Here is a 26,145-nt window from a genome sequence, read left to right as displayed (position 1 = left end):
GAGAGCAACATGTTGCTCATGAGCTACTGGTTGGAGAAGTCTGAATTTCACTGTTTTTTTACGGCAAATATTTATTGAAACTGCAGAGCTGGTGTTAAAGGTTCGCAATGAAGATTCGCAATGCAATAAAAGCCTAACAGAGAATATTACATTGGGACTGTTGAATTTTTATTTACAAAGTTTTGCTCTTTGCAAATTTCCCCCTATGTGTACTGCCAAAGTACACATAGCGGCTACCAATAGACAATCACAGCTCATATTTTGCATCCAAAATGTCGCTACCATCAAAATCGGCATGTATCAACACTATTCGGACGCCCATTGACTTTAACGCCAGCATCAGCTTGGATGCGGGTGTCAATTTCCGATTTTCACTATTTTTCGTGAAAATGTCAGAATTTCACGATTTTTCCGTAAAAATTTCCGCATTTCACAATTTTTTTCGTGAAACTTTCCAATTTCACGATTTTCCCGCAAATTTGTTGCCGTTTCGCAAAAACGGGAGAAATTTACACATTGCTACTCACAAGTAAAACAGGTTGGGGGACCCCTGCTCTACACTAACTACTGATATCTTGCAATATGGCAGCCCTCTTTCGTATGTGTAAATGCAAGCATTCAGAACACATGGAAGCTAAGCACTTAGTATGCCTTTTGTGGAACTGTAACTCTCAGAATCCTCCAGCAGCTGAACCAAGATGGAGATGTTTTGCATTGTTACTGCACATTAAAGTGCATTTTAGTGCAGTTTGCTTTACATGATACAAAATCACCAAATGTTCTGTTTCTGACAATTGGGCACAGAACCAGCGGCAGAGACACACGTGGAGATTTGGGGAGATTAGTTGCCCAGCGGCAAATCGCCTCTTTTTCGGGCGACTAATCTACCTGCAATGCCTTTGTTTTCTGAAGTGGCCCAAAGTTTCCTCGTGAGGCAACTTCGGGCAACTTCAGAAAACGAAGTGCTCCAAGTGCCATCCAGCCGGCAATTTAGATTCTAGCCGGCGGGAAGGCAGTTCGGGGAAATTATTTGCCCGAAGAATAAGTGATTTGTTGACAGGCGACTAAATCTCCCCGAATCTCCATGTGTGTCTCTGCTCTTAAAGTCCTAAATCCAAAGTTGGAATTTGGGTTTGTGAGAGTCACAATGCCTTCTGCTGCCCCCACTCTACTTACAGCAGTGAATATACCTATCAGTATGCAGATCTAGGATTTGGCACTGTCACAATCCCTCACCTTGGGGGAGAGAAGCTCCCTCCTCCTCTCCTCAGCCTGTCTGACAGGAGCCGTGCTTCCAAGTCACACCTCTTTTTTTTTCTTTCTAGCATGCACTTCTGTCTTTACCTGGGGCAGATTTTACTGCAGGCACTCGCTCTTACTACAAAGCAGAATTCCATACGGGAGGAATATGGAGCACTGGATTTTCCTGCATCTTAGATGAGACAGGAACTCTCTATTGGATACACAAAAGTTCTGAGTTTCTCCAAGGAAACAATAACTCCCTGGCAGGTAAGTTTATCCACACCTCCTCAAACTCAATGCTGTGTAAAAAGCGATGAGAGTTGTAAATCAAGCATTAGGCAGAGGAAGGGCAGGTTTTCAAGGCTTCAAAGTCCGTGGAAAGACGTGAAAGAATTGGATAAGTAATATACATTACAGTTGTACAAACCACAAGGTGAATATCGGTGACTGCCATACAAGTCTTGCACATGTTATGCCAGTTCAGCGCAGCAATGCTATTAGCAATTAGCACACAAGACTACAAAAAGTTCAGTTGATATCATCTCAGTGTCCATCAGATCTTGCATTGATATTAGAACCCTAGGTTTCCTAAAGTGACATTGTCTTCTTGTGGCTTTGTGCTGATCATGCAAGTACAAGATGTTACAATGGGTCATCCAACCATCGCTTAGAACTTGCATTAATATTGGTGCATTGTCTATTCCAGAACCATAGGTTCCACTAGGTGACGTAGCATGCTTGTGCCTCCTTTGTACTAAAGGCTTATCAGACACGGTCGTTCAGTCCTTGGCAGCTTTGTTAGCTTTCGTCTTCTGTGCTTCTTGGACACCAAGTATGAAGTCTATAGTTGTAGCATTTGGAAAGGTTCTTGATTGTGTTAATGGTCTCTGCATGTATGGGCATGGCACCATTTACTAATATATCCTGCAGTCCGCCAGCAATGAGGATTGGTGAATTAGATTTTTATGTGGTCCCTGTTAACTGTACTTGCATGCATCAGATGCGTAGCTGGGCTTCATGCTTCAGCAAAGATCCTTTAAGTGATAAGCACAGGAGCTATGATGCCATTGAACAAACTGGTCGCAAATCAGCTTGCTCATTCATACACAATCACCAACTGCCGTAGGGTTAGAGAAAACTGGAGGAGGATAATATTTACTATGTAGAAAAGTGGTCTGTGAGAATTATACTTTATATAAGGAAGGTATATGCAAATTCTAACTAAAATGTATTGTTTTTCTAATGCATGTTCAGTACAGTGTTTTGGCATGGGTTATTCTTATTTATCTGCAAATGTGTGTTTATACATACGAAAGCAATGACTGCAAGGTGTTTGTATGTACTTCTTGTGTCTGTGTGGGTTTTCTTCCACAATATAAAAACCTACAGTTAGGGTAATTGGCTCCTGATGTAACTGATTCGTGTGTGCGTAGGTTGTGTGAAAAGGGAAATTAGACTGTAAGCTCCACTGGGGCATGTTGGTGCTATATATAGAGGGACAATGATAAGATTTGAAGTTATAGCCAGTAATCAAAATATCATGAAAGAATGGATTTACCAAGCAATCTCTTTTGAGCTACACAAATATCAGACACTAGAGTTCCTTTATTTCAGAACTGGGTCCCTATGTTGACATTTCACTGTACACTAGAAATTAGTAATAAAAGCAAACATAATGGATTCTAAACCAACATGTGGACCTCAGAGCTAACTTCTAAACTAAATCTGGACAAATAGGTTAATGCGGCTCATTTATCAACACTGGGCAAATCTTCACCTGGACAGTAACCTATGGCAACCAAACAAGGTTATTTTTTCACTGTTCTGTCTGCAGCTTGATGAAAAAGCTTATCTGATGGGTTCCACTGAGTAATTTCAAGATTTTTCAAGGTTTGTCCAACTGCCCTGGCCACAAGTAGAGTATTTTTTTTTGGATGTGCCATGTTCCCATCTCTATACCCTGTATATATTGAATAGATCTGGCATTAAGAGCAATGTTAAAGTATCCAACTTGATTGCATGGTTCATCCAAGTACATATGTATCTTCCTCAAAGAGAATTTTTGCACAGTTCATCCTTTAATAGTTAACCAAAGAATGTAATGAGCAGCGTGGTCTGGCAATGGTGGGGACCTAGGTTTGATTAAATTTGCTCTTTGAAAGGACTTTGTGTCTTCTCCCCATGTCTTCATCTGTTTCCTCCTTACACTCCTGTTTCCTCCCACACTCCAAAAATATATGGCCTGGTTTATTGGCTTCTGATAATATTGATCATAGTTAATGTAATATGGACCTTAGATTATGAGCTCCACTGTAGCAGAGCTGCAAAGATGTTGGCACTATATAGAAAGCTCCGAATTATGGAATGGCTCCCATAGACTCTATTATAATGTAATTATCCACATTTTTTAAAATCATTTCCTTTTTCTCTGTAATAATAAAACAGTACCTTATACTTGATCCCAACTAAGATATAATTAATCCTTATTGGAAGCAAAACCAGCTTCTTGGGTTTATTTAATGTTTACTTGATTTTCTAGTATACTAAAGGTATGAAGATCTAAATTACAGAAAGATCTTCGGAAAAAGACCTGCCATGTGAGATTAGCGCCGGCGATTTTAGCCAGCGCAGAGTGAGGGAAGGCGTTTGGGGAGATTGGTCGCCGCAAAGACGAGACGACCAAATCTCCCCAAAACGCCCAGTGTGGTCTTACCCTAAGGGCTATTCCACACGGGGAGATAGCGACGCGTTTGCGGTCGCGGCGACAAAGCGCCGCGACAGTCGCCGCGACCGGCGCAGGCGACAGTTTTGTATGGGCGCCTATGTAAAAACGCCTGTGCTAACCACACGAGGCGATGCGCTTTTCAACAGTCGCCTGAAAATGCCTCGCCAGGCTTTTTCAGGCGACTGTTGAAAAGCGCATCGCCTCGTGTGGTTAGCACAGGCGTTTTTACATAGGCGCCCATACAAAACTGTCGCCTGCGCCGGTCGCGGCGACTGTCGCGGCGCTTTGTCGCCGCGACCGCAAACGCGTCGCTATCTCCCCGTGTGGACTAGCCCTATATGGTTCAGTTAATATGTCATTAAACAGATCAGTGTGTGAATACTCCTTTATCTCAGCCTTGGGAACAATGGTGGGGGGTTGGTCAGTAGAGAGAACTAACAAAAACCTTGAGCTGTGGAATATGTGAGGGGGGGGAGAAATATACCCGGAGAGACAAAGTATAGGTGTTCCTACTGATGGTGCCACTTGTTCTAGGGTCTTACTAAACTCACAACCCCTGCTTGTGTCAATAAGCTGAGCTGATAATCCTCTCATTATGCCTTGTTCTGTTTCTCTAAATTCTCTTATCAGCAAGTAACTTAGCTCTCCAGGCCCCCTTCCTACTTAATAAGACAAAGAAAATGTAAATCTGGACACCATTTATTGTTTGTTATTACTACACAACCTCTTCTACTGGTTGGGACTAATCAATAATAGGTTGATTTATTTTGCATGTCTCCTGTGTAATCTATCCACCAGAATTTGACACACACGCCACAGACACTAGGACCGCGGTGAATTTAAAAGCAGCTTAATTTTCATGTTCATTTAGCATTTGTGTGCTCGGCGGGCAACTAATCTCCCCGAACTGCCTTCCTGCCGGCTAGAATCTAAATTGCTGGCGGGATGGCACTTGGAGCGAAGTCACTCAAAGTTTCCTTGTGAGGCAACTTCAGAAAACGAAGTGCTCCAAGTACCACCACGCAAGCGATTTGGATTCTAACCAACGGCAAGGCAGTTCAGGAGATTAGTTACGTGAAGAAAAGGCGATTTGTCGCCAGGCGACTAATCTCACCGAATCTCCACGTGTGTCTCTGCCCTTAGGCTAAGCCACAAAGGGCTGATTTTTGGCCTGTGGGTAATCATTCCATTTTTACAACGTGTTTATTATTTTCCATAAACAAGTCAATGAATAAACAAATGATAATCTTCATGAACAAACTTACAGCAATAAAGTTCCAACATAGATCATAAAAATAAATGTAAACAAAATAAAAAATACATTAGAGCAAAGAAAAAATAAATAAATAATATATTAAAGCACTTAGAACATTAACATTGGCCTGTGGATAAACAATCCAGCCAACCTCCTGGCCTATGCTGGCTACTGTGTGAAAAGACAACGAGTCATCTTGGTGCAGAGTGAATTTTGACACAGAAGTTGATGAGTATTCATTTTCGCATTGAAATCTGCTCCGTGTGTCTACACCCATGCCAATAGAAATCGGAATCACAGCACCATCTTTGAAAATAAGATAAAAAGCCTTTATTGGTTACATAGCTCGGATCTCTGACGACCAACTCCAGCCCATCTATCTATCTATCTATCTATCTATCATCTATCTATCTCTCTCAATCTATTTATCATCTATGTATCTATTCATCAACCTTGCGGAAATATCTCTGTATTACATTTTTCTTTAAAACTGCTTGTTAAGCTGAAATGTTTTATAGACTTTTAATAACCAGGTTTCACTGAATTTAAGAGTGCTTTAGATGTATATATGCATTATTATAGTTTTTTACTGCTTTGATTTTAAGTACTTGATAATTGTAGGCCTAAATGAGTAAGTGTAACCTCAAAATCAACTGGTACCTTTTCTCAAGTTCTTTTGTCTGCTGTAGAGGAACCAGATATTAACTTGACTCAAGTGTGCATCAGCTAGAAACATCATAGAGGTTTTTATTATGAATCATTTAATCCCTCCAAGACCTGCTGTATCTATTGATACTCCATTATGGCCACCGTTTGCTAAGGGCCCTGACATATAAGGCACTTTATCACTGGTGGGAAATCTCCTCTCTTGTGGGTGATAAAACAAGCAAAATACCTGCCCCTACAGATTAAATTGAATTGTGCATGTAAAACACTTTAAGGTGGCCATAGACACACAGATCGGATTGTACGAATCGAGGATTCGTACGATTTTCGGATCGTGTGTGGCGTGTGCCGACATCTTTCGCCGGCGAAACAACCATACGGCCGAACAATCAGATTACCCCCGATATAGCCATGCCTGTTAATGGCATATCGGGGAAAGATCCGCTCGTTTGGCAACATCGCCAAACGAGCGGATCTTTGCATCTATGGCCACCTTTACACATGGCAATCCAGGGTCATTGTGTAACCTTCATTAAGAATTCTACTACTTGATTATGCATTTTATATAGGGACTAAGTCAACTGTGTAAAATGTATAATGAAGTAGATAAAAATGAGGGCAGGACTGGCCAAAACAGGGTCACAATAACTGGGTACAACCAACCACAACAGAATTAGCTTCACAAAATGACTGAAGTGTGACTTAAAGGGGTGGTTCACCTTCAAACAACTAGTTTTTTTCTGATAGATCTCCAGAAATAATGACTTTTTTCAATGACTTGCTATTTTCTATGTGTGACCGTTTTTCCAATATTGAAGTATAAAGTGTCATTTTTCACCTTCTGAAGCAGCTCTGGGAGGGGGTCGCCGACCCTGTAAACTGTTCTAAATGGATACATTTAGTTGATACATCTTTGTCCCTGCTGAGCAGAATCCCTGGGTTTCATTACAGGCAGTTGTTAGAATTGATACAATAGTTGCCAATACTCCAGAGATGCTGCTGAGAAATGTATCAACTAATTGTATCAACTAAATGTATCAACTAAATGTTGCAAAATTGTAACAGTTCAGAATCCGCACCTGAATTACTGAGCTGCCAGACTCAAGCATCAGAGACACGAACATTCAACTTTAAACTTAGATTTTGGAAAAACAGTAAAAATAAATAATGGAAAGTAATTGAAAAAAGTCTTTTGGGGGAATGTAATAAAAGCCGCTAATGGAAAAACTATTCACAATGCGAAAAGTTATGCCTTTGCGCAAACAAATTGCTTTGCACGAATTTAATATAGCTTTTGCGAACCCGAAAACTGTTTAACCACCACTTCCGACAGTGGAAGACCATTTGCGAATGTAATAAAACTTCTTAATGACAAAGTTGTTATGTTCGCTCCAAAAGATTACGACACCTTTAAGCACTTCTTAAGAGTGCGCAATTAAAATTCGCAATGTAATAACAGTTTAAGGAACAATATTGCATTGCGAAATGTGGATTTTTCTTTAATTACATTCCCAGCTTATTTCTGGGGAACAATCTAAAAACAACTGAATTGAAAAAAAGTGTTTTGAAGGTCAACAACCCCTTTAAATAATAATAATATTGGTGTAAATGCTATCTATTTGGAGCTTTTTTTGCAACTTACTAACTTAATTTATGATTGAGTTACAGTCTCTGTGACGCTGTTATCGTCTGTATTTCCCACCTTTTTTTCTACCTACCCAGTGTATTTGTTCTTGCTCATTATATGTTTTTGTTAAACATATAACCCTGTAATTTCCTTTTGTGTGGAAAATGTGGTTTTGTGCTAAACATGCTATCATCTATAAGAGCATATGAATTAATTGCTAACAAAGAGTGAATTTTAGATCTGGGCGTGTGTGTGTGTTGTGGAAATAAAAAATATATCAAAGAAATCAAAGCAAAAGGTATAGGCTAAGAATTCCTCCTGTATACAGTTAAGGTTTCAGTTTGCTCCCAGTTTTGTCTGGTTAATGACTGCCTTTCCCCTCAACACAGTAGCTTATTTGTTAGTCATCATGGGCCTGACAATTCCTTTACATTCTGTCTTTTCCTCATTTGGGCTCTTGCTGTAGAAGTGGAGGAAACGTTTTCTACACTGACTTCTCACACACTTCAAAGATCTTACAATAACATGGGTGCTAGTGGGTTTAATGAATAACGAATAAGAAGTATTTTCATTCTACAAATGATGAATAAATATTTGGCATATGACACACTCCCAATTTAGGTAGGGAAGCTGAATAGGGTAAAGGTATGGGACCTGGTGTTTTCCGTGTAAGTGATCTTTCCACATTTTGGATCTCCATACTTTATGTCAACCAAAAAATCTTGTAAACATGAATTAAATCCAAAGGGAGTATTTTGCCACCAATAAGGATAATTACACCTTAGTTGGTATCAAGTATGGTGTAATGTTTTATTATTACAGTGAAAGGGGAAACATTTTTAATTATTTGATTAAAACGGAGTTAATGGGAGATGACCATCTTGTAATTCTGAGCTTTCTGGATTCCATACCTGTATCTGGTAAGTGGATACTGTTATGTGGGCTTTCCATAGGAAAGAACACCTGCCTGGATACCTTTCCACTGTGGTCTGGGAATTAATAACGTCAAACTATTTCTCATGGTGGAACACCAGATTTAGGTGGACAGTTTTGGGTGCATATGGCTAGTTGGGGTGCAGTTTAGCCAGATTAGCCTGCAGTCTGGGTGGATCTAAGATTATCAGGATTATTTACTAAACCTCTATATTTTTTATGGTCAAGGTTTTTTGGGCAAAATCTCACATTTTTAGAGAAAAACACTCAACTCATTTATTATACACTGAAACGGCTAAAAGTCCAAATCTGAAAATCCACCATTTCAAACCTGTCAAGGGCATGTTGAAGTCAGTGGTGGATGTCTCTTTTACAATTTGAAGATATTGTGATCTGTGATCAGTTCATCCGATAATCAAAAAAATATTCGGTTTTTAGGTGACAACTCAAAAAATCTGAGCAATTATGGTGTTAAATCCCAAAAAATTTAGCAATTTGGACATCAACTATTAAAAATTAGAATATTCACTTGATTTTATCGAATTTTTTCCAAACCCACATTTCTTGCGTTATTTTATTGATAAATAATATAAGTTTGGTTGAACTTGGTTTAATAAAAATATGAGATAAATTTGAGTTTTAGTAAATTATCCCCTATCTGTCCTGGTGCAAAATATATGAAGGTACCGTGAACTTGCTAATGACCACTCACCAGAAATCACAATTGAAAGAAAATAACTTTTTATTTATATCTAGTGAAAGTAATATGTATAAGTGAAACTGAACTTCAGAAAACCTTCTGGAGAAGCTAGAGATAATATTATGCACAGAGCAAAATTGCCAAAAAACAAAGGAAAAAAGAAGGCAAAGTTGCACTTTATATGGAAATAGAAGTTATATTTTATTGTTGCTTTCATTAAATGGTAGGGAACATTATATTTTAATATTCTAATTTTAACCGAGCACAGCTAATAACATGAACTTTTGTAGCGTTGTGCTGTTTATGTACCATACCTGTATCAGCCTACATCCATTGATATGTTTCGGTACTATTGTGGTATTAATTGTTGCCATTCATCATCTATCCCACACAATTACTTACTTGCATTAAATGTTGTGCCTTGATATAGCCCTATACACAAGGGACACACACAGGAATTCAGAGATAATAATTGATCTGGCATTAACTGCTCCAGAGATGTTATCACATTCATTACATAATCTCTGGGTTGTTATAAACTGAATTCACACAGTGGGAGTTCCATGCAGTTTGAATACCAATATATATTTATCTGCTTTAATTAACCTTTCTTGCTCCAGCAGTTTTACAATGTTTTCCAACAGTGGAAAAAAGCATGAGGCCATCTATGTCACACCTATTTAAATACAGGTATCCAGAAACTCGTTATACAGAAAGGCCGTCTCCCTTGCATTAGATTTTATCCAAATAATTAAAATTTTTACAAATGACTTCCTTTTTCTCTGTAATAATAAAACAGTACCTTGTACTTGATCCATACTAAGTTTAAATTAATCCTGACAGGAAGCAAAACCTGACAGGAAGCAAAACCAGCCTATTGGGTTTATTTAATGTTTAAATAATTTTCGGGTAGAAGCTCCAAATTACAGAAACCCCAAGTCCAGAGCATTCTGGATAGAAGGTCCCATACCTGTATACAGGCTCGCCAGTGCACATGCACAAACGTCTAGGCACACGCTGGCGTGTGTGCGCAAACTCCGGTGCGCATGCGCAAACTCCGGTGTGCATGCGCAAGGGGCATTGCCTCATCGATGAATTTTTATTGGGGGGCCCTCAGATCAAGGGGGGGCTAGGCTGGTGGGGGCCCATGAGGGCCGGGGCACACCGGGTCTTTTCCCATCGTCCTGTCGGCCCAGTCCAACGCTGCCTGTATAATGGTTCCACCCAAAATCTGCCTGTTTAAGTGGTGACAGGAGGTTTCCATTATTATGCATTATATATCATAATATATTCAGGGTGCAAATAAATAACATGTATGTCCTGTTCTTTTGATACAAATGCTCTTCAGTGGTTGGCATAGGACCAGGCCAGGATTTGTGGAAAGGCTACCAAGGCCTGGGTCTAGGGTGGCATGATGTTAGGGGGCATTATGCTGCCCAACAACACCCCCATTGGATCAAAAACACTAAGTATGACCAGGAGTCAAGATACAATCAGATTTTAAATTTCCCATGCGCCAGTCCCCATTGCTCCAGTGAAAAGTTGCACGAATAAAGGGGATAGGGGAGATGAACGCCAGTTGGCATAGGGGCCCCCGCTATGTAAATCTGGCCCTGCACTGCGGGGTGTAAACCCTGAAGCTACTGTCTAATTAGGTGGTGGCGGTAGCTCCAGGGTTTCAGTACATCAGTAGGCATAGCAGTGCATGATTTAAAATGGAAGGCAGGAAGGACTGAGGAGCACTGAATGCAACTATATGCAAGTGTGAAGAGCACATTTTGATACAAGTTTGTATAAAGAAAGTGGTTTTACATGCAACTCACTGCAGTGAAAAGCACAAACTGCCCACTACGTTTGCTGTTGTAAATGAGCATTTTGGGATGGCCAGATATCTATCAAGGAGGTAGTTGAAGTGGGCCCAAAAATGGGCAGACTAGCTGCTGATTCGGTCTAAAGGGCTGAAACGGCATCTTAAATCTACCCTGTATGGCCACTTTAAGAAAAGTGCATTGGTTTAAAAATCTCATCCATCTGCATTGGCACCCATTATGATCCAAGGACCAAGCCGGATCAGCCTGATATAGCCTGATATAGCCCATCACAAAGGTGGCCAAAGATCTGCTCATTTCGAGAGCTTTGCTAAACAAGCAGATCTGAAAGTGTGTTGCCACTTTTACTTGCATAGTAGAAAGACCAGCAGGTAAAAGACGTATCTTTACTCTTTGGCACAAAATACAGAGGGCAGCTTGTACTTACCTTTCTAGCACTCACTGACAACCCTTTTTAATTGAGGCTTTCACTTTATTTTCGAAGTTAGGAACAACAAAGTACTTTGACATCCTCAGACCCTCCCGAAAGTGCTTGTTAATGACGTCCCACCTAAATGTCATTCTTTAGCCTAGGGGCATGGCCTGAATTCAGTAAAGGAGTTATTTTCAATTCACTGCTGGGCTAAAGAAGTAAATATAGATTAGAGAAATACTATCAAAGAGAAGAGGATCAAAGGCCAGGCAAATACCCAGCTACATAATGTCAGACTGGACACAACCAGTTTACAGGCACAAACTTGCATGTCTGAGATATGCTCAATTCTGAACATATAAAGTACAATACAAGCATAGGATCTTGTGTCATATCTAAATAAATATATATCTTTTTATATAAAAAAGGAATAATTTTTGCAGTGTTCATCACAAAAAGGAGAATATTCATATCATTTTTGCTGAAAAAGTGTGTAAAAGCTGATCTAAAATATAGGGTATATTTATAAAGCTCCATTTTAGTTTTTATGTGTGGATTAATATGCATGCATCGATGAATAATGTCTTAGATTTTGCGATTATGTACACCATCTCAGACCCGGCACAATCCATTAAAGGGGTGGTTCACCTTTACTTTGTTAGAATGTTATAGAATGGCTAATTCTAAGCTACTCTTCAGTTAGCTTTCCTTTATTTTTTTTAATAGCTTTTCAATTATTTGCCCTCTTCTTCTGACTCCAGCTTTTAAAGGGGGGTCACTGACCCCATCTAAAACAAATTCTCTGTAAGGCTACAAATGTATTGTTATTGCTACTTTTGAGTACTCATGTTTCTATTTAGGCCCTCTCCTATTCATATTCCAATCCCATATTCAAATGAATGCATGGTTACTAGGGTCATTTAGCCCCTAGCAACTAGATTGCTGATACTGAAATCTGGAAAGCTGCTGAATAAAAAGCTAAATAATTTAAAAAAGTAATAATAAATGAAAACCAACTCAAATTGGCTCAGAATATCCGTTGTTCAAGCTAAAACTTCAGGCAAGATTAATGTTTTTAACATTAACCTAAGCATTTTACCCATTTTAATATTTGCAGTGCCTAAACAATCTATAGCATGCACACGCGTATGGACTGAATGCAAATGCAGTGGGTGGGGCACTAATTTGAGTGGCTGCCCCAAAATGTTTCTTTTAAGAGGGTCTGTCCAGAGAAGTATTAGAAGGCCCAATATTAGAAAATGGCATGGGTCAGTGCCCAAAATTAACCCCTGCTTTTTCCTGCAAAGGGCAATGGCATACAGGGCTATTGACAGCTTTGTGCTGTCTGTGCAATCTTTTTTAAGCTTGGTTGGTAAAGTTTCAGGAATTCCCTTCTATTGACTTGAATGATAATGGCCTATACCCTACTATTGCAATAGTGGCTCAGGAGATTATTGGCTGGAGACATAATAGTCCATGAATACACTGGCAGGGCACATCAAGGTCAAAAGAGGTAAAATCCCAAGCATTGCCTTTTCTAAGTAGACTTTGCATTTGCACACTACACTGGTGAGTCAGGTACCACCACAATGTATGACTTGGTATGCCTGACTCACATAGAATCTCCCTATTTAATTTCAATTTCAAGTTCAGGCCTGCTGGATATGTTGGTGATTATTGTGTTATCTGTTCAATTTTACTTTCTTATAGCACTAATCTTATTATCTAAATTATGTACTGCAAAATTACAAGCTTACTGCAATTATGGTTGCCACATGGCTGATATTTTATTAGCCTAGCAAGTGAACATGGTGTTTGGGGACAATTTTATTTATAGGAAAGGAAGGTAACATAACTTATGTAACTTATGCATTAGGGTGTTTGGACAATGTTCTCTCAGGGAGACTACAGAAATCAAAATACCCTTCTTTGCCCATTCCCATTTAAATCGTTTGCCGAGGTTGCCAAACGGGAGGATCTTTCCCCGATATGATCACAATAAGTTGGGCAATATTGGACCTCACAACGAGCCAGTCTGGTCCTTGCCCCTTTCTGGCTAAAAATCAGTCTGACAGGGCAATTGTGTGCCCCATACACAGGCAAATACACTTTTATCAGCTCATTTATGCCCACCGTAACTCACTGTATCACTACAATCATACCATTAACCAAGTGCTGTTTTCAGAATCAAAGCTAGGGGCCAGAACCAGGGGTAGGCAACACAAAGAGGAGTGCAATTCAAGGGGGGGGGGAGGATTTGCACTGTTTCCATGCTGCTAAACTGAGCCCACTGCACTAGTGCTGGTATTGGGGGGGACAGCAAAAAGTAGCCAGATGATGGTAGACAGAAAGGCTAGTGGAAGATGAGTGTGCCAGAGCAGTGTCAGTCCAGCTGTGAGGTCCACCTGGTGCTGCAACCCCTCACTTCCTCCCCCCTCACGCTACTTTCTATTTTTGCAGCCATGATCAGGGCTGGAGGAAGGTCAGGGATGGGTGCAGCATTCAGAATTTTGTTGGGAGCAGGTCTGGGTTTTCCCAGAGTCCCATCATCGCAGTCTTACCCTTGCTCAGGGGGTTGTAGGCTAATAGTGATAGTGGGCAGTGTCAGAATAAGGGGCAAGGTTGGCATCTACTGGCCTTAGGGACATTTGTTCTTGGTCCAAAATTTTGAAAGCACGCATTTTTCCTCCTGAACCTACTGTATATAATGGCCTTGCAACTCTTACAGTTACGTGGTTGCCCTAGGCTGATTATGCCCAATTATGTGCTTCTAACTTCAGAAGGGAAGAGTGTGCTTACAGGTTGCAGCAGAAGAGCTGCTGGGTCATGTGGTCAGGGGTAAATGACAGCTTTACAAAATAGAGTACATAAGATTTCAGGAACAGGGACAAGGTCATGCTAATCTCTCTTGTTTCCTTAATAAATGCATTGATGTAGTGCTAAATGTGCTCATCATTCATTCTTCCCAGTGACCATCAATAACAGGGATCTCTTTAGAGTTATGGTCCAGGGCAAAACAGACTTTGAAGGCCACAATATATATTTACAGTTGGACTACCTAACTTATGGCATTGGTTGTTGGACTTTTCTTAGTTCAAGCCACCCTTTGGTCAGGCCCCCCTAGCTCATAACAAGGCTACATATGTAGGAAAAGATTTGTGTATCTGTAATTTAGCCACAGTTCCAAAAATATCTTGTAAGTTTTCATAATAATTGTAACCTCATTAGCCTTGAAGGATGACCTATGAGATGTATCTAGATGAGACACCCCAATTTGCACCCTAACTGTCCTTCAGGCTGAGGCCCTCCTGCAACTGCTTCAGCCCCCTGAAGGGGGCTAGCTCCACAGTTTGGAAACACTATCCTCTGTTCCAGCAGTTGGGTGCTGTGATTTATACTTAACAATCACCAAACGACTTTAGACTGGGCACCATCAGTATAAAGGTAGCCATCTTCTTCTCGGTCGATGTCTTGCTCTGCTGTATCTGCTGTCCCCCAGTTCTTACTTTCAACTACTGCTTGCTGTGTACTTGGTCCATGGTAATTCCTACTGCAACTACACCAGATGGATACAAGGCTGAATGACAGTGACAACATACTTACTGTATACCATAGTACACTCCTTGACCCTCAATGTTAGTATTACGTTAATTGGTAATGTAATAACAGACAGGTCTAGCAATCTATAGCAACCAATTAGATATTTCCTTCCAATCATCACCTGCTTTAAGTTTCAGGGCCCTCATGGCCCCCTCCAGCCCCCTGCCTCAACCCCAGTTTAGCCCAACTCCATTGCCCTGTGCTGCGCTTGTGCGTGTTTTGTTTTTTTGCCATGTCCGGCAGGAGAATGATGATTCGCACAGGGAGCGGGTTTGGGCTGGTGGGGCCCATGAGAGCCAGGGCCCACCAGGTTATTTTCCCGGTGTCTTACTGGCCCAGTCTGACCCTGCTTGTTGATAGTGTTAACTGGAACTGCAGAGACAAGCTGAGTAGGGGTTTAAAACTATGCAAATGCTTATCAGCATTGTAACTTCAATTTTTCTAGCCCATAGTTGTGTCATTAAGGCTTCAAAATGTAGATGTAGGTGTAGCCCTCAATTCCATCTCAAACAAGCCAGCTCAGAATTTGACATCATATTTCTGATTAGTATTTAAGTTATGAATCAGCCCTAGAGCCGTGCAGAGGCCTTGTTAGGGAAAAATCAACATTATAGGCACTGTTTTATAGTTTGCAGAAGAAGTTGTGTCTGGTAGATTTCCTCATGGGGAGGGTTGTATAGGAAGCATTTATGTCACAGAATGAGCACTTGATATGCTGAATGGTAAGGCATATTGAAAGACCATAGCAGACAGACATATGTTTTTGCTTACATTCATTTAGATATTCCACCTTGGGAGAAATCTGAATTCACATTTTAGGAGAATTATGCTCTTTTGTAACTCCAGGGTTTACCAGCATCAATTGCAGCAAATTAACACCATCAGAAGCCATTCTTACACCTCTGACACCCTAAAGTGGCTTTAGTGCTTCTTCCCCCCCCCCTTACACCCCCAGCTCTTACCTTTCCAGGGCCAGAGAGGGGCCAGTGGGTCCACATCAATAGTGCAGAGCACAATTGTGCTCTCTGCACTAGTAGAGACAAATCTCTGGTTTGATAACCAGAAATTCAGCTCTTATTATTACTAGGAGAGGATTTTGTTGCGCTGTTAACTTGTGGGGTGTTGCTGCCTGAGGTGAGTCTCAATTATCTTCAGCAGCGCTCCTGAGCACCATTCATTAGAAGAGGCAGAATGACAGTTTTACAAGAACATTTTTGTATGTAAGTGCCTTAATGAATGCATCAATATGTGTTCTCCATTGCATCTATATAATTCATGTTTATTGGAGTGTTGCTTAAAGTTATATTTCCTTTCAATATGCACAATCTTATGCTTGGGCTTACATCCAAAATAATAGGTGAAACTATACACTGTTAGTTACAGATGCCATTCCCAAAACAGAGCAGCAAATTTTCTCACCCTGAATTTAGTGTCCCAACTAACTGGACTAGCAAGTATTGCTTTATAATAACTGGTTGACAAGACAATGATGCATCAGAGTTCAGGGAAATGACGCTTCCTCAGCACAAAGCCATACTGAAATATTTGTACCCAGTGAGATGCTCATATAAGTACCGGGAAAGCTCTAAGGCAGATTTGGGACAATAGTGACTACAGCTCTTTTTTTAAACATTGACTATGGTTTAATCCTTTGTAGCGAATTATAGTATTTCAGTTATATTGGATATAAGAACTCAAGGGCTTTTGTCTAGGGCTATATTTTTATGAGGTTCAGCCTTGGCATGCTTATATAGAAAAAAATCATTAACAACATTTCCCCAACCCGCTACCAGGCACTCTTAGCAAAATCCAGAGGTGAAGCTGAGGGGGAACTGAGTGGGAGCTAATACCCCACTCTTCTGCAATCAGTACATGCACAGATTGTACTGACACGGTCATGTATAATAGTAGGAAACATGACAAATCTGAGGCAGTAACTATGACTGCAAAGTGCTTTTAGAATGTACTGAACATGCATCAGTTGTCAAAGAGAGGCAGCAGACTGACAACTGAGGCAGTTTCAGACATAAATACAATCCTGACTGCCCCATTAATCTTACAATATAAACAGGAATTCCCTAGTGCCTGTGTGTTGTACTGTATGCATTAATGCTGTGACTGCATATCTAATAACAGTATTCTCAATAGTGGATCATCTTGCATTATTTTATTGGAGAACTGGAGTAACATGTTAATCAATAGTGTTGCTTTCAGAATTCATGCCTGATGTTACAGTGCCCTGGTCGAAACTGAACCCAGATTTACAAAGTAATCATAAAAACTGGGCCACCCCATGGATCCTCTAAAGAGAGTGCAAACCTTCCACAAGTGTTCTAAACCATGGGTTACCATGGCACTCTTAGCAAAATCCAGAGGTGAAGCTGAGGGGGAACTGAGTGGGAGCTAATACCCCACTCTTCTGCAATCAGTACATGCACAGATTGTACTGACACGGTCATGTATAATAGTAGGAAACATGACAAATCTGAGGCAGTAACTATGACTGCAAAGTGCTTTTAGAATGTACTGAACATGCATCAGTTGTCAAAGAGAGGCAGCAGACTGACAACTGAGGCAGTTTCAGACATAAATACAATCCTGACTGCCCCATTAATCTTACAATATAAACAGGAATTCCCTAGTGCCTGTGTGTTGTACTGTATGCATTAATGCTGTGACTGCATATCTAATAACAGTATTCTCAATAGTGGATCATCTTGCATTATTTTATTGGAGAACTGGAGTAACATGTTAATCAATAGTGTTGCTTTCAGAATTCATGCCTGATGTTACAGTGCCCTGGTCGAAACTGAACCCAGATTTACAAAGTAATCATAAAAACTGGGCCACCCCATGGATCCTCTAAAGAGAGTGCAAACCTTCCACAAGTGTTCTAAACCATGGGTTACCCAAATGTTATGTGACTACATGGCTTCAAGTAGGTCTATCCAAAAGGAAGTCAGATGTAGCCTTCCAGTGGATTTTAAGGCCTGCTCAAGAGCAACATAGGCCTCTTTGTATCAGATCATTTTAATATAATCTTGCCCCAATATATGGTGTTAAATATGTGATACGTGGTTTGTTAAATAATTTGCCCATTGCATGGAAAGGGTTGCGTAGCACTGGGTGACTTTTATGTTCTTCATGAGTTTTCTTATGAGTGTGCTCTAGTTTTTCTCACCATGATAAAATGTACTGGATTATTTATTGGATTTTGATTGAATTGATTCTATGGGTTTGTGTAAGGAACTACACAACAACTCCCATCTACGCCAGGAACTGATGTAAATGGTCAGACATTGATGATTAAAGTGCAACTCATTATGTAGGTGCAACAGAAATGAAGGCCAATAAAACTACTGCATTAGCATAAGAGATCTGGATATTTTGTTCTCCAAACTGGTCTTTACCCTCCAACATCTAGCAATCAGCACATTCAAACTGAAGGACTGTATTAAGTAGTGGCTGTGACACATCAAATCAGATTTAGTGAGGCCCTTTTAACTATATAAAGTAAGCGTGAAGCATATGACCCTTTTTCCCATAGTCCTTCAAGTCGAAGACCACAACTTGCCACCACACTCTTAATACCCACAACTGCAGTTCCAATGGGCCCTGACCATGTATGTAGCCCTACGCATCTGCCTATATTTGGGCCCCCTTGTGTGCACCATTACTGTTTTACCACCACCACCTTTTGGACAGTGCTACCAGCTTTAAGTTAACAGCAACTTGAGCACCGGTTGTTATCTGTCAGCCAAGCTGTGTCCTGTGTGTGTTACTCATGTTTTTTCTTAAATAACTGCAGTACAGTTGCACATTTTACTGCCTTCACTTTTTATATAAGGCTGGGAAGTCTCATTGTTAATAAGCGGCACCCTATGAAAAATATGTTCTGCATGATTACACTAGGATTAATGAAGCCATACAATAAAACATTTACGTAAGCAACTAGTGCCCTGGGGGGAAATGAAATCCCTGTGTTATAAGCATTTAAGCTAAATTTACTGCTATTTTGTGCAATTACGAACACAAAATAATGCAGCTGTGTATACAAGCACAAAGTGTGTAGAAGAAAAGTAGTTATTCCTCTATAAAAAGGCTCTAGTTCTGCCTCTTTAAGCCAAAATGCAGTCATCAGTAGTGATGGGCGAATTTATTCGCCAGGCGCGAATTCGCGGCGAATTTGCGCGTTTCGCCGCCAGCGAATAAATTCGCGAATCGCCCGCGAAAATTCGCGTCAAAAAATTCGCCGGCGTCAAAAATTTTTTTTTCGAAAAACGGACGCCGGCGCAAAAAACGGGCGCCGGCGTCAAAAACGAGACGCCGGCGTCAAAAACGAGACGCCGGCGCCGTTTCGCGAATTTTTCGCCGTTTCGCGAATTTCGCGCGAAATTCGCAAATTTTTCGGCGAAGCGAAACGGCGCAAATTCGCCCATCACTAGTCATCAGGATTTTTTTATATTTTTTTATAATTCTAAATGGCAACAGTATGAATGTAACACTAGTCAGAAACTGTACCACTCCTTGATAAAGAAGACACTACCCATCTGGCAAGTTGCAACTAACTAGTTGATTCACTATACTGGTAGGTGACATCCTGGGAATTAACACTTTTCCTTTCTTTGTTGAGTCTGTGGATGCTCTGCTAACTACCCTCAGCCTGATTCACTGAGCTATAGCAGGATCTATCCTCACACTAGTGAATCCAAGTTCTTCTGCTACTTCTGCTACTGAGGCTTCCTGCCTTGTTCTTTCTAGCACCATCTACCACCTCCAGCAAGTGGGGCCCTAAGAAACAGAAGCACACTGTGATAAATGCTCTTTCAGATTCATAGTCTAACAAATAGTTGGCTGTGTCAACGTGTGAGTGCCTCATCTGAATCTTAAGAATGCTTATAGGACTTCTGGTGAAAAAGGGTCAAAAGGAACAGGTATGATAAAACAAGCAAATACAGATGTAGAATGAATCACCCTTTGCAGTTCATTCTTTGAGGTGAGGGGTATAAAAATATAAATACATGAAATCTGAACCTCTAATGTAACAAAGACTATTTTTAAACCTTGTATAAAACTGTTATTATAAAAGGGGTAATTAGGTGATGACAGTATCCCTTTAAGAAAAGTTTGGAGTCCATAGCCCCCAAGAAGCAGCTGAGTCTGTTGTTTTTATAGTTCTGCTCCTGTGCATATTCCCAGACGTACAGATGTATAAGTAAGTGAGGCCTGTTCTTTAAGAACGTACACACAGACTTCTGAAACAAGTGATCACAAGAAGTGGTTCATACCTTTAACAAAACACTTATTATAAGTAAGATGCACGCAAGACCTAATAAGCAACAAGCAGAAGTAGTGCATATATAGATACATCACTTTATGATATGCTGCACAGTTTCTTCCATTTCAACCTCAGGCTTTTCTTGGGTAGATCAAGGGCAAATATATGTGTCCAACATCAATGGTCCACATTGCATTAATATTAGATCATCCATGCATTTTGGCATGCTGGTGCCCAGGGCTGATTCTATCAAATGTGGGGCCCAATTGGGACCATGTTGGCGGGGCCCCTAGACAAAGTGTTGCTGGCTACTGACACACCAAGTATTTAGGAAAATAAGGGCATACAGGCATAAAATAGAAAGGAAAGGGGGCAGACAAGGTAAGAGAGTGAGAGGGATGAAATAGGGGCACATAATAGGGGCACACAGGGTAAGAGAGAGAGGGAGGAAATAGGAGAGTGGACTGGGGCAATTAGTTTGGGGCAGGTTGGGCCGATTCAGCTTGGGAGCAGGCTTGGTTGGATTGGGTGCAGGCAGGGCCTATCAAGGTTGGAGGAAAGCTGGGCCTATGAGAGTTGGGGGCAGGCTAGACCTATGGAGTTGGGGGATAGGCTGGCTTATCAGAGTTGGGGGTGGGCTGGACCTATGGATTTGGGGATGGGCTGAACTCTCAAAGTTGGGGGCAGGCCAGGCAGCATCATGTGCTGAGGGAAATATTATCTGTGCTGCCCTGTGGTGCGGGGCCCCCCAGAGGTGTGGGGCCCTATTGGGCCCAATTGGTCCAATAGGCCTAAGGCCGGCCCTGCTGGTGCCATTGTGTAGATGATGTTGAACAGGAAGGAGAGTTAGAATTTAGTAGAAAAAAAAATTCCCTTGAAGAGCTACAGTACATGGACATCTGAATAGTCTTAGAACATCACTATCTACCAAAAGGCTTGAGTTTATTTTGACATTGTGTGGATAGTAACTATATAGTTACTATATGAATAGTAACTGTGCTATTCAACTTCTATATCTATTATAAGTGTTTGCGGACTGGCAAATAAAGATCTTGTACAAGGTTAAAGTAGGTCTTTCTCTTGACATGACAACCATAAGCACACCTCTGATTCTTAACGGTAGTCAGTATATTAAAAACCAACCAAGCCTCTGGGTGAATAGCAATGGTCTAGCAGTGCTGATCAGCTGTCCATGTCATTCTTCAAGGGTGTTTTACTGCAACTAGACTGCCATAAGACTGCCACAAAGCTTTGTTGAGTTAATTGTATACCATCCTAATACAATGTGCACCCTTGACATTTGACACATCATAAGACTGGCCTGCTATGTGAAAAAGGTGCATAGTAATGTCTAACAATAGTATTTCATAACCTATATGCTGGGATTCAAAAATGGGTCAAAAATGGGTCACCTCACTGTATTCAGGAGGATTATGGTGACCCCCCTATAAACATATGGGGGTCACCATAATCCTCCTGCATATAGTGAAAGTTCCTCTTGAAATAGAAAATAGTTCTTAAACCTATTAAACAGAAAACAGTTATTAAAATGTCACATGAACCAAAATTTGGTTTGCAAATAGTGGCATAACTACCTACAGTATACAGCAGACTGCTGTATCATAGTCCCTATCCCCAACCAGTCCTGTACTTTAAAATAGCAGCACAGTCAGTCAGGAGGAGGGTCGAGGGGAAGAGGGACTGTTGACGCCGGACCCCCCCGGTGGGGGACCCGATGTTCCCAAGTTACACCACAGGTTGCAAAGCTAGTTATTGAACTTTAACTAGCGTCCCCTGAAAACAAAGGTTATTAAACAAGAAAAAGTTATAATAAAGTCTAATGGGATTTCCCACCATGTGCCTAAACCTAGAAAACAATATTCAGCTAGGATGTTAAATATGTTCAGGTAACTTCAGCCAAAACATGCAGAGTACTTTATCTTCTTTAGATGCTTTGTGTACTCCAACAAAAAATCTATAATGTTTTCAAATCCTACTTTACCTTTGAAATAGCCTTTCTGTGCAACTGGCATTTGGTTTGTGTACATGGGGGCCCACATTTATATGACAGCCCCTTAGAGAACTGACAAGTCAAACGTCTAGTTACTTGTGCCCTGTGGACATCTCTCGTTTAATATCAACTTTAAGGGAACAGAAGAATGTAGGAAGAGGAAGACCCCTGTAAATTATTTTCCTCTGGACTTACCCCTATGCCTAATGTGCAAAGGATCAATCCAAAGGTCAGGGAGTCAGAGAGCCAACAAAGGAGAAGGTGGTGCAGCTTGTCTCAGCCTGTTGTATTTCTATGACAGAATACAGAATGGGTAAAACAACACAAACAAATGGAGCACTCAGCAACTTTACTGGGGCTTCAAGTGTTTATGTTAAGTACAGACAATATAAGAAAAGTTGGTCCTAACAAACATACTACAGGTATGGGACCTGTTATCCAGAATGCTCGGGATCTGGGGTTTTCCGGATAACGGATCTTTCCGTAATTTGGGTCTTCATGCCTTATGTCTATTAAAAATTAATTTAAAGATTAAATAAACCAAATTGGCTGGTTTTGCTTCCAATAAGGATTAATTATTTCTTAGTTGGGATCAAGTACAAGCTACTGTTTTATTATTACAGAGAAAAAGAAAAATTAAAAAATTTGGGTTATTTGGATAAAATGGAGTCTATGGGAGACAGCCATTCCAAAATACAAGGGGGTCTTGGAGCTACATCCATACACAAATACCATGATGGTGTCCATCTAAAGTGGGGTTCAGCTTGGTCTCAATTTGACACGCCCCCATTGTAGGTATGAGAAACACTCACCCTGGTGGTCTAGTGGGCCGGCGGGGACGCCCACCACACTCTCGGCGGGGACGTCCGCCGCGTTGATCCTTTTTCTTTGTTGCCGAGTCCTCTATGGCGTGCGCGGCACACATCTCCTGGACCTATGCGTAACATCGACGGCGTGATGACGTCATGAGTGGTGCGAAATTTTAACTATTTAAAGGGGCCTTTCATGTTAAATCACTGCTCGTTGTTAGGTTAATCTCTGAGAGTTCCTGGGTGCTATTCCTGTTTGTTTCTGTAGCTGATTCCTGTTATGACCCCTGCCTGTCTGACTAATCTGATTGATATCCTGGTTTTAACCCTTGCCTGTCTGACTTCACCTGAATTCTGCCTGCACCGACCCGTCCTGGTTTGACTATGTCTTCTGTCTGCTCCTTGAACTATGACCTTCTGCCCAAAAAGACTTTGCTAACGATCGATCGTGCCCCTCTGCTCGTCCAGAACCCTTAGCTTGGCTCCTCTCTTAATAGACCTGGCGACATCCAATTAGCCGAGGGCTCCTCCCGAGGTGAAAGGCGGCTGTTAAAGACGGAAGCAAGAGCCGAGACCAGGGAGCCTAGCATTGGTTCTGGATTCTGGGTGCCGATCGTGACAGTAGGCAAGAATAGAGTTTCCTTATAGCTCTAAAACATATGGGAGCTTTACTCTTGAACCCTGGAATACGTTTAACACCCCCAAAAACTATATTGTAATTTAAAGTACAGTACAGATTGACAGAGAATCTAAACTTAAAGAAACAGTGACATCAAAAGATTAAAGTGTTTTAATGTAATACAAATATAATGCAGTGTTGCCCTGCACTTGTAAAACTGCTGTGTTTGCTTCAGAAACACTACTATAGTTCATATAAACATTCTGCTGTTGAGCAATGGGGGCAGTCATTCAAAGGAAAAAAAGGCTCAGGTTACACATCAGGTAGCACATAAGCTCTGTAGAACATAATTGTGTTATCAATTATCCACTATTTAACCTGTGCCATATAGCCTTTTTCCATTTCCACTATTGCTACACAGCTTATGAACTATAGTAGTGTTTCTGAATGAAACAGATCAGTTTTACCAATGCAGAGCAACAGTACATGATATTTTCATTAGTGTAAACACTTTAATTTTTTGCTGTTATTGTTATTACCCTTTTCACTGCTGACCCCAATCCTTAAGAATCCCTTGTAAAAGCAGGGGACCGATGGCTTCTTTTTACAAAAATTGGGGAGTTAAGGGCCTATTCATGATTTATGATGTGGTAACTTATGACAACTGTCATTTGCACCAATTTCGGGACCTTCAAGCCAAAGCCCCCAAAATTTCTATTAAAGTTTATGAGTACCGTCAAGTGAAGCATTTTATAAACCATTCCTTGCTCCTCAGGGTAGAACAGACATTTCACCATTTGAGGATATAATGAAAGATGGTTGGCCTCAAAAGACTTTACTATCAAACATCTATAAGATCTTACTATTTCAACCATCTGTAGATTTCCCAAAGCACAAATATATGTTACAGTGGGAGCTGGAATTACGAGAGACCCTGGATCTGGACGATTGGGAATCCATCTGGCTTAATGCCAAGAAATGGGTTGCATGTGTAAAACAGAAAGAAAATGTTCCCAAAGTACTGTATGATGCAATGGTATATGACCCCTATTAGGATGAGCAAAATATATCCATCATCCATTCATTTATGCTGTAGAGGGTGCTCTAAAATCTTCTTTGTACGTGTCCAGCTATTATCCTCTTCTGGGATGAAGTTCATAATGTGATTGCAAAAGTCACCTATAAATATATAGTTAAAGAACCAATTTCATTCTCATTAGGAAAACCTATAGAAGAGATTCCCAACTCTTCACAAAAACTGGTCAAGCACACGTCGCAACTATGGCACACATTACAATAGCTACAAAATGGAAGTCAGCAGCAGATTCACTTGTGTCCTACAATGCAATTCTGCTTAAATTATCAGAGATGGTTGTGTGGATGCATTGGTGTTTACTGCACATTGCAAAGCATGATGTATGGAAGCAAGTACGCTGCATTCACTTTTGCACCCACTCTAGCAATTTGTAATGAGCCCTCTTAACTGTCCGAGCAGGTGTAATGACACTGCAGAGATGGATTTAGGAGGTAATAAGTAAGGTAACAAGTCTGGAGTATACTCGTAGATTGCAGGACAGAGTCTAGAAGCCATGATATAGTAAAGATTTAATGAAAAAAAGTGCTACGTTTTGTAACCAGTGAATAAACAGAAATACAGAAATAGAGATACCGGGAAACAGAGATACCTGCAGGCAAAACAAAGTTCAGTCAATGGGCCAAATGTCGGGACAGATGGCAAGCAGTGAAGGTCCAATAAACAAGCTGAGGTCGAGACAGGCAGAAGTCGAAAGGGAAAGTCCAGAGAGCAAGCCGAGGTCAGTACAGGGAGATCCACATGAAGCAGGCAGGAAACCAGGATAAGGGTACAGGAACAGGGAGAGGACTCAGAGACTTGGAACACAGAACTTGGAACACAGGTAACCTGTGTTCCTCAACTTGCTCATAGCAGGAGTACCTCTTTGTGTATGGAATGTGACTATGGGACAGCAGGTAGATTAAAGAGAGATAGCGCCTAACAGTACGGATAATAGTCTCTGGGAAGGGACTGTGGCTGTGGGATAGCAGGTATATTAGGGAGAGATGGTGCCTATAGTAGCAGTGGGATAATAGTCTCTGGGAAGGGAATGTGGCTGTGGTATAGCAGGTATAGTAGGGAGAGATGGTGCCTATAGTAGCAGTGGGATAGTCTCTGGGAAGGAACTGTGGCTGTGGGATAGCAGGTATAGTAGGGAGAGAAGGTGCCTATAGTAGCAGTGCGATAATAGTCTCTGGGAAGGAAGGGTGACTATGGGATAGCAAGTATAGTAGGGAGAGATGGTGTATATAGTAGCAGAGGGATATTGGGAAGGGAGTGTGGCTGTGAAATAGCAGGTATAGTAGGGAGAGATGGTGACTATATTAGCAGTGGGTATAATAGCCACAACTTTGTTAATCCTCTTA

At 40.9% G+C, this 26,145-nt stretch overlaps 1 protein-coding gene across 1 annotated transcript in view; it reads left to right on the top strand.

Annotated features, from left to right (window-relative positions):
- Positions 1–1,311: 1,311 nt before the first annotated feature.
- LOC108710791 (protocadherin Fat 2) overlaps positions 1,312–26,145 on the top strand; it is a 90,866-nt gene continuing 66,032 nt past the window's right edge. The window contains exon 1 of the mRNA XM_018251946.2: positions 1,312–1,509. The gene's annotated coding sequence lies outside the window, so the exon portion shown is untranslated. The remainder of the gene's footprint in view (positions 1,510–26,145) is intronic.

This window comes from Xenopus laevis, chromosome 3L (assembly GCF_017654675.1).
Source record: "Xenopus laevis strain J_2021 chromosome 3L, Xenopus_laevis_v10.1, whole genome shotgun sequence".
NCBI lineage: Eukaryota > Metazoa > Chordata > Amphibia > Anura > Pipidae > Xenopus > Xenopus laevis.
Note: the sequence above shows the minus strand (reverse complement) of the source record. Positions and strands in the feature narration are given on the sequence as shown.